The sequence below is a fragment of the Zeugodacus cucurbitae genome, chromosome 2 (assembly GCF_028554725.1).
Source record: "Zeugodacus cucurbitae isolate PBARC_wt_2022May chromosome 2, idZeuCucr1.2, whole genome shotgun sequence".
Taxonomy (NCBI): domain Eukaryota; kingdom Metazoa; phylum Arthropoda; class Insecta; order Diptera; family Tephritidae; genus Zeugodacus; species Zeugodacus cucurbitae.
Genome location: NC_071667.1, coordinates 9281193 through 9291527, shown reverse-complemented (window position 1 = coordinate 9291527; position 10335 = coordinate 9281193).

The window sequence follows — 10335 nt, the reverse complement described above, 5'->3', positions numbered from 1 at the left end:
AAGCTGACTGAAATGCTGACATCAAGCCAAAGAGGAATCTAACAACTGTGTGAGTATGACATAGTCGCATCAATGAACGCGCTGCAATGGAACCATTTCAAACTGGTTAAGTAGCGTTGCGCTCTGCGCCTACTAAAAGTGTTTAAGTATTGATATTAACAATAAGTACGCTGTGAAGACGCTGGATACTCCAATGCAGAAGCGTTTGGCGTTGTGGATGTTGCGGCTGACGCGAACGCCGTTTTGAAAGGTCTTGCAGTTCAAGGCTTTCTAATGCTGGAACTTGTATATTTTTAGCCGCCTCCTCTCTACCATGCCATTATTGTAATAACCAACAATATAATAATAACAAAGTTGTCGGAATGCGGGCACTTGGTGGTATACGCGTAGTTATAGCAAAGGGTGACTGGAGAGAGGAGACGTTGAATTGAGCTTTGAGGGGAAAAAGTTATGTATGTCATTTAACGTTTCTATATTGTGTAAATCTATTTATAGTTGATTGTCTTAACGGCTCAACAGTCGACGAGTGTAGAATCTTGACCAACTGCAAGAACTACAACATAAATAGAAGGTTTTTACTGTGTAATCTATTAAATCGAGGTTAATATAATATCAATGAAATGTAAACCCGATCATTCGGATTTCTGTCATCGTTACTACAGCTTAATGCAACTTCTCGTCAACTCGAAACACGAAGTGAGGTTTAGTTCTACGTAACTTTTTCTTTTCAACGGAATGAATGTATTCCTCCTGGTCTTAATCTGTCAGCTGAAAACCATATTGAACCACCATATAGAGTATTATCCCAACTGAAAGGTTTTGGAAAACACTACTGATGGTATTCTTTATGATAATAAAGTTCAGATTTCTCATTTTACTAAATGGATAACTTCTATGAGCAGTACAATTGAAAAAAAATACATGGCGAAACCTGTTCTTTTCTGAACTTCGGGGCTAGAGAAATGAAATGTAGTTAATTTTTCGGTTTTATGATTTTTAAAAATTAAGGTCATATCAAAATATATCACACCCTTCAAAAACAACTGCGTCTCTTTTTTCGAGCCTACACATTCGTAAGTAAAACTATGCTTAAGTATGTACTCAAGTATCTAGGCTCACTCGTGCGTTTGTCCCACGCATAATAATAAACCAAAAGGGAATAATAGTCGATTGAGCTGCTAATGGAATGCTCAACGCTGACTTAACTGTTATTTATACAATTTCTTGTTGATTTTGCTTTCGCTGTGACTGCGGTTGGTGACGGTGACGGCAATGATGATGTTATCCAACGCATACGAGTATCCCCAACGGAATATCCCATTTACATACCAAGTAAGCTAACTGTTGTTTGGCTTTAAAGTGTGCCTACACCACTTCGCTTTCGTGGTTGCCTGCCTTCTCGAAGAGTTTGTTAACGAAAGTCAAGCGAGAAGCCAAATCAAAGATCGTGTATATGTATATACATATGTAATACAATTGTAAGAGTTTAATACAAAATATATATGCACATATATTTGTACATATGTAAAAAGGAATATAAAGCTAAAAGCAAACCCAAAAGAAAACAAACGATAACCAAAAAAAACTTCTAAAAGCCGGAGTTAAAGATCGGTTATTGTGATTGTAAGCTATGAAAGGGTTTTGTTTCCTCAGAAATCATAAAAATAAAAGTCTGACGTAATTAACATAAAAAGGAGCGACACCAACAACAAGTGTAACCTGATTGTTCACGTATCTAAATGTATATGTAAATATATACAAATGCGGGACAACTGTTTGAGCGTCAAAGCTTCACCTATAAGCTGCTCGTTTGTAGTAAAAGCTTGGCGATCTGATGTCAGGTGCTGCCATCGATCGTTTGTCGTCTTTCTCGATCGCTTTACTGTTTGTTTGAATGCGTTTTGTTATTTTTGTAAACATAACTTTTCTTTTTTCACTTCTTGCTTTTAGGTATGCTCAACCGGCATCGTTAACAACAAATGTTCATCGCCGACTTTTGTCATCAATTTGCAGATCCGCTGCATTCATTGTTTTATACTTATTTATTTATATAAATGTATTCAAATGCTCATACCATACATAGAGCCATTTTCCTGAGTTGGGAGCTGATATTTCTTGGCTCTTAATGGATTCTATTGTTATTGAAGCAACATTATTCCACTAAGATTGTAAAGTTAGTTAGGTTCTGTCGTGAGAACTGAATTTTCCATAGGTTATATTATTTTATCATATAAAGTATCCCGGTAACATAGAATGGACTGTAATATTTAACGTCAACATTTCGAAACTCATCCAACACTCAAAAATTATTTCTCTAGAGGCAATGGCCTTAGCGTCCTTAATCAATAATTTTGCTGTTTTGGTCGATGCATTCTAAAATTCTTTCAGTTCTGACACATGTTTAAGATCACGATTTATAGATGTGGTATGTATGTGTATGTGATTGGCGTTCAACCGTTTAGCCGATTATAGCCGAATCGATGAGAGCGCGCCACACCTCTCTTTCCTTCGCAGTTCGGCGCCAGTTGGAGATTCCAAGTGTAACCAGGTCGCTCTCCACCTGGTCCCTCCAACGGAGTGGAGGCCTTCCCCTTCCTCGGCTTCCTCCGGCGGGTACTGCATCGAATACTTTCAGAGCTGGAGTGTTTTCGTCCATTCGGACAACATGACCTACCTAGCGTAGCCGCTGTCTTTTTATTCGCTGAACTATGTCAATGTCGTCGTATAACTCGTACAGCTCATCGTTCCATCGTCTGCGGTATTTGCCGTTGCCAATGTTCTGAGGTCCATAAATCTTGCGCAAAAGTTTCCTCTCGAAAACTCCTAGTGTCGTCTCATCTGATGCTGACATCGTCCAAGCTTCTGCACCATAAAGCAGGACGGAAATGATAAGCGACTTGTAGAGTTTGATTTTGGTTCGTCGAGAGTGGACTTTACTTCTCAATTGCCTACTCAGTCCATAGTAGCACCTGTTGGCAAGAGTGATTCTGCGTTGGATTTCCAGGCTGACATTGTTATTGCTGTTAATGCTGGTTCCCAGGTAGACGAAATTATCTACAACTTCAAAGTTATGACTTTCAACAGTGACGTGGGAGCCAAGACGCGAATGCGCTGACTGTTTGTTTGATGACAGGAGGTATTTCGGACCAGACCCATTCGCTTCGCCTCCTTATCTATACGGGAAAAAGCAGAACAAACGGCGCGGTTGTTGCTTCCGATGATATCAATATCATCGGCGTACGCCAGCAGCTGTACACTCTTGTAGAAGATTGTACCTTTTCTATTTAGCTCTGCAGCTTGTATTATTTTTTCCAACATCAAGTTAAAGAAGTCGCACGATAGTGAGTCACCTTGTCTGAAACCTCGTTTGGTATCGAACGGCTCGGAGAAGTCCTTCCCAATCATGACGGAGCTTTTGGCGTTGCTTAACGTCAACTTTCACAGCCGTATTAGTTTTGCGGGGATACCAAATTCAGACATCGCGGCATAAAGGCAGCTCCTTTTCGTGCTGTCGAAAGCAGCTTTGAAATCGACAAAAAGGTGGTGTGTGTCGATCCTCTTTTCACGGGTCTTCTCCAAGATTTGGCGCATGGTGAATATCTGGTCCATGGTGGATTTTCCAGGTCTAAAGCCACACTGATAAAGTCCAATCAGTTTGTTGACGGTGGGCTTAAGTCTTTTACACAGTACGCTCGATAGGGCCTTATAGGCGATATTTAGGAGGCTTATCCCACGGTAATTGGCACAGTTTGTGGGATCTGCCTTTTTATGGATTGGGCAGAGCACACTGAGATTCCAATCGTCAGGCATGCTTTCTTTTGACCATATTTTGCAAAGAAGCTGATGCATGCACCTTATCAGTTCTTCGCCGCCATATTTGAATAGCTCAGCCGGTAATCTATCGGTCCCTGCCGCTTTGTTGTTCTTCAGGCAGGTAATTGCTATTCCAATTTCTTCATGGTCGTGTAATGGAACATCTATTCCATCGTCATCGATTGGGGAATCGGGTTCGCCAACTCCTGGTGTTGTACTTTCACTGCCATTCAGCAGGTCGGAGAAGTGTTCCCTCCATAATCCCAGTATGCCCTGGACATCGGTTACCAGATTACCACCTTGGTCTCTACATGGGGATGCTCCGGTCTTGAAACCTTCGTTAAGTCGCTTCATTGTTTCATAAAATTTTCGAGCATTCCCTCTGTCTGCCAGCTTCTCAAGCTCTTCGTACTCACGCATTTCGGCCTCTTTCTTTTTTTATCTGAAGATGCGCTCTCGCTTCCCTCTTCAGCTCTCGGTATCTATCCCATCCCGCACGTGTTGTGGTCGTTTGCAACGTTGCGAGGTAGGCAGTCTGTTTTCTCTCCGCTGCGAGACGGCATTCCTCATCGTATCAGCTGTTTTTTTGACTTTTCCGAAAGCCAATGGTTTCGGTTGCAGCGGTACGCAGTGATTTTGAGATGCCGTCCCACAGTTCCCTTATACCGAGATGCTGATGAGTGCTCTCAGAGAGCAGGAGTGCAAGTCGAGTAGAGTATTTTGTGGCTGTCTGTTGTGTTTGCTTTTCGACGTCGAACCTTCCTTGTGTTTGTTGACGGGCGTTCTTTGCTGCACAGAGGCGGGTGCGTATCTTCGCTGCAACCAGATAATGGTCCGAGTCTATTTTTGGTCCTCGGAGCGTACGCACGTCTAAAACACTGGATACATGTCTTCCGTCTATCACAACGTGATCGATTTGGTTACGCGTGTTTCGATCAGGAGACAGCCAAGTAGCTTGATGTATTTTCTTATGCTGGAATCTGGTACTACAGACGACCATATTTCGGGCCCCAGCGAAGTCGATTAGCCTCAGGCCGTTTGGCGATGTTTCGTCATGGAGGCTGAATTTTCCGACTGTTGTGCCAAAGACGCCTTCTTTACCCACCCTGGCGTTAAAATCGCCAAGCACGATTTTGACATCGTGGCGGGGGCAGCGCTCATACGTGCGTTCCAGTCGCTCATAGAAAGCATCTTTGGTCACATCGTCCTTCTCTTCCGTTGGGGCGTGGGCGCAAATAAGCGATATGTTGAAGAACCTCGCTTTATTATTCACGATAGAACCTCGCTAAAGGTGGTATATTAAATTTAAATTCTGCTAACACTTTTGACATTTCAGCAGGTGTCAACATTCTCCTACTACAACCCAATTACACTGAACGGCAACGAAGTCCATACATTGGTAAAGCGGATATTGAAAATTCATAGGCAATCAAAGGCCGACAAAGGAAATTGAATATTGTTTTTGTATTTACTAGATTCCGGTGGACTCAGTTTGATGCACGTCGATGGATATCCACCCTATTCATAAAACAAGTGTTGCATGTATGGTATATATAATGGCATATACTCCTGCTAGTGGTCAATGCAATTATTATATAACTTATATTAATATTTGTAGGCAGATTTTTGAGTACTTATTAGTGTATAAAAATGTAGAGGGTGCGTCAATTGCAGTTTGATCTATGCAGCACAGTCGTTAAAAGTGAACCACTCTTTATATATAAGCCATACCGCCGTACTATTAACTTTATTTGCATTGCTAATACATATACATATATCATGAGAAAGTGGTATATGAATACATATATTCATATGTATGTATGTATGTATGTAAACGACTATTACACGCTCATTGACATCCTGTTTCATGGTAGACTTAACAACAGGATGCAATGCGCAACAGGATTGACGTGACGGTTCGATGATTACGTATTTATCAGAATGTCTTAGTGACGAAATGATTGAATGGCCGGTTGGACTCCGTGCTACAGGTAAGCATAAGCAAACCACAACGAATGATTGTATATTTAATTGCTTTTCGATTTATACTTTACATATATAAATAAGTACAATAGTATGTAAAGGGAGCGATCAGTTAAACTACAAAAGACACAGAATGCATTGTGGTTCGATGAAAAATTTGCAATAAAGCACAGGAAGGGGAGAAATTTACTTGTTAACTAAAAATAGGAAAGTCTTGCGAATTGATCTAAAAAATACTTTTCTATTATTCAAGAGAGATACTTTTTATAAAGTTATATACTGGTGAGTTGAACATAAAGAAACTCTCCGTAGTTCATTGAAATCCGTGATCCTTCAACTATCCAATGCTATAAGTAACTGTGTACAATAGCGAGAATCTACCGGACTTTAAATTGATGTCATGCCTAAAATTCCTCTCTGTAATTCGACCTTTAGCCCTAAAATTACTTTCTTTTGATACGCATATACATATTTGACGACACACATGTGTCTATATATTATAAAATTTCCGCGTACTATAGTGTTTCATCTGTTTTAGCCGTTAAAAAAGATACAAGGATGAAATATACGCTTCGTTGAACGAAAGGAAACCACTGCTCGGGCCCAAGCACTTGCCACTTTCATAGAAGACGTTACAAGTTGTAAAAGACAATGTATTATGTAAAACGTAAAATATCTAAACATTAAATGTTTATAATTAGGGGGACACTGCAGCTTTGCGACAAGTGCCACACCCACATACGGCTATTGCTCGTTGCGCACGCATGCAGATCCGTTGTGGCGGAAGCAACCCTCCTTAACGGCTTCCTGTAAATGATGCGCCTACCCTCAAGAATTAATATAATGCAGACGATTCTAACGGCCGGTGAAGAAGGTAAAAAACTTGTACAGCGGAACCTTTAATTATTCAAAAACTGTCTACGAATTCCTTAAAAATATATGTATATATTCAAATGACCACCACTGAAGCGACACGTGGCCGTGATTCCACCCTGTTGCTTCACTTTATGCTTTTTGTTGCTGCTTCACGGTTGCGTGCCTTACCCACCCCATGCCTTTGCTACATCTTCAGTTCTATAACTGACTTTTTTAATTCACTATCATTGTTGACGCGGCCGTTTTTGACACCTGTGTGTGACGTTTGATGGCGTTCGCGATCGTACTCAACCCTCGGTGCACTGGTCTTTGATCCTTACAAGTATATTCTTATTTACATTTTGATGGGGTTGTTTCAACGTCCCTTTTAATTGCCATTTAGAAACTATTTGTTGCATCTACTCTTCTTCCTTACGTCACCGCTTTCAAACGTTTCTGTAGGTCGGTATTGTTCACTGCAACCTGTTGTGTCTATGCGATATACTGGCCGCACACCTGCGCACGGAACGACAACTGATCTGAACTGATCAAGGTCGGGGAAATATTTTTAAGTTATTACTTTTATTACTGTAAAAGGATTCGTTATTCGACGTAATTGTGAAGGGATTGCAATCACATTTCATTACTACATTTTTCTTTATATCCGATATTTTAATATTAAAATCAACGTAACTAACACGAATATTCGAAACAAGCATCCAAAATATCGTCGTTTTTTACATTTAGTATATTGTTCCAATGTATTTCATAGACTAATGTTACAGAAAGAAGACCGAAAGATCAGTAAAATATTGTACTTGTGAAACACTTAAGAAGCGCTTTAAGATTTGTAATTTTTATACTCTCGCAACAAAGTTGCTACGAGAGTATTTTAGTTTTGTCCACATAACGGTTGGTTGTAAGTCCCAGAACTAAACGAGTTAGATATAGGGTTATATATATCAAAATGATCAGGATGACGAGAAAAGTTCAAATCCGGATATCTATCTCTCCGACCGTCCGTACAAGCTGCAACTTGAGTAAAAATTGAGATATCTTAATGAAACTTGGAAGACATATTTCTTGGCACCATAAGAAGGTTAAGCTCGAAAATGGGCGTAATCGGACCACTACCACGCCCACAAAATGGCGAAAACCAAAAACACATAAAGTGTCATAATAAGCCATAAATAAAGCTATGGAAATAAAATTTGGTACAGGGGATCACACTATGAAGAGGCATATTTGGATGTAATTTTTTTGGGGAAGTGGGCGTGGCCCCGCCCCCAAATCGGTTATTTGTATATATCTCGCAAACCAATTAAGCTATATAAACCAAACTCTCTGAAGTCGGTTCTCTTACGTACCCCATCATACACCATGAAAATAGTTGAAATCGGATAATAACCACGCCCACCTCCCATACCAAGGTTAGGTTAAAAATTACTAAAAGTGTGTTATCTCACTAATGAAAAACGAAATTTGAAACACTTTAATGAAACACTAAATTTCACATAAGAAATGACAGAGGAAACTGCACTCAGATTTTTTTACAAAATGGAAAATGCGCGTGGCGTCGCCCACTTATGGGTCAAAAACCATATCTAAGGAACTACTCGACCGATTTCAATGAAACTTGGTTTATAATAGTTTCCTTACATTCCAATGATTGTGAAAATAGGCCAAATCGGTTCACAACCACGCCTACTTCCTATATAGCAGAACTTTGAAGACGATCTGAATCGTTTACTTTACAATATATAAAGTAAGCACTAGTGAAGATATCGGAACAGAACTTTAAGTAAATACTGCATTTATAGTGTGGCAGCCCCATTCTAAAAATCGCCGAAGTCGAACCATAGGTTTTCAAGGCCCCATATATAGAACAAGAGGACTTCGGTGCTTCTAACCTAATATTATGGTTTCCAACTTTCAATGGATTTTATACAATATATATGACGAATATGTGGGTCAAATTGTGTATTATATAATATAAATAATATAATAAATTGCGAGAGTATAAAATGTTCGGTTACACCCGAACTTAGGCCTTCCTTACTTGTTCATCTACTTTTTTTTGATAAAGAATGGTAGGAATCAAACAAACTTGTCGTTTAACGATGTCAAACGTAATCAATACCTTGTTAAGCTCTCAGTAAGGAATCTCGTAGCATAGATTATTGGGAGTATAAGTTTCTTTGATCCTAATCTAGGATTTTTTAATTAAATGTTAGATCTAAGACTAGAGACTGCACTTCCTTTTTCTAGTGAGATATTCCTAAGCGAATAAAGCCTAATATACCATCAGACCATATAACGAATAACTTATTTTGAACAAATTTCATTGTACCACACAAGATAGGCGATGATTCAAGTATAATTGTGTCGATCTCTCTGATGTTTATTTATTTATGACACTGCATTTTACTTTATTATCGTACAGAAATGTGTTAATTTTCAAAGGAAACAGCTTCATATCTTTGAAATAAGAATGTAATGTTAGTAAATAGCTGACGACCAATTTTATAAACATCAGTTGTCATATGAATCACTCATACCAAAGTTCATTTTGATCGCACGGTCAATGGAAGAACAACACGCATGTGAAATAATGCCTTCTTGCTAATTACACCCATATATAATAACTTTTAAACAGCGTTGCTAAAGCTTTTAAGTTCAAAATACAAGTTGCATTTAAACGGAGACAGATTGAAATTAAGGCACCACCCCAAACACTTCTACTACCCACCAACACTCAATGTCTAACGCCCCTTCATTCACAATAAAGCATTTTTTATACGCTATGACGTCTCTGATTTTATATAGTAATAAGTACAGCATCAGGGAAGCAAATATAATTATATTTTCCAAAAACAATACAGCACGATTTTTAGATTGAGAAGTTGAGTGTCTATGTGTGCATGTAAGTATTAGAAAATATAGAGAAATTATAACCTCAAGTCATCAAATGGCAAAACTAATAATACTAACAACAATAAAAACATATAATAAAAACCATTTACACATTACAAATATGTTTTATAGTTACGTAAAGGTGCATTACGGTGCACCGGCACGTATGCGCACACGCATACACACACCTGTACAGACGCATGCGAAAGCATATGGGAATGCACTTTATTGCAGGCTCACTTACAAACGTGCCACACGCAAAAATGGTCTGTGTGTCTGATTGTTGTTGGAGGATAGTAATTTTCATACAGCAAAAGAACAGTGTGTCCAATTCAACGAAAATTTTGAATCAGTAATTTGATTTTTAAATAACATGTACCTTATATAAGTTAGACTTTTGCGAGAGATCTACTTTGTTTTGATGGTCGAAGATTGACACTTGAGAGATGAAAAAACAAATCAATGCCATAAATACGAATGACTGACAAATTAAATAGAGGCAGAAGAGAATAAATGACTATAATAATTGCCTTCGGCTTACCCAAAAAATTTTAAAGTGGTTGGGTTATGTTGGTCTGGTAGGCCTGCAGACTACACATAGACCAGTTATGGTCTTTTGCGATACCAGATGGAATGCATTCACGTATTCCGTGAGTAGTAGTCATCGTTTGGGATGCCTGCGCTTGACATGAGTTTATGAGGCTTCACTAACGATATCTCCTCTAACTTATCGTATTGTGGGGCCCATAAATAACTGAAGCGTTGTCTCGC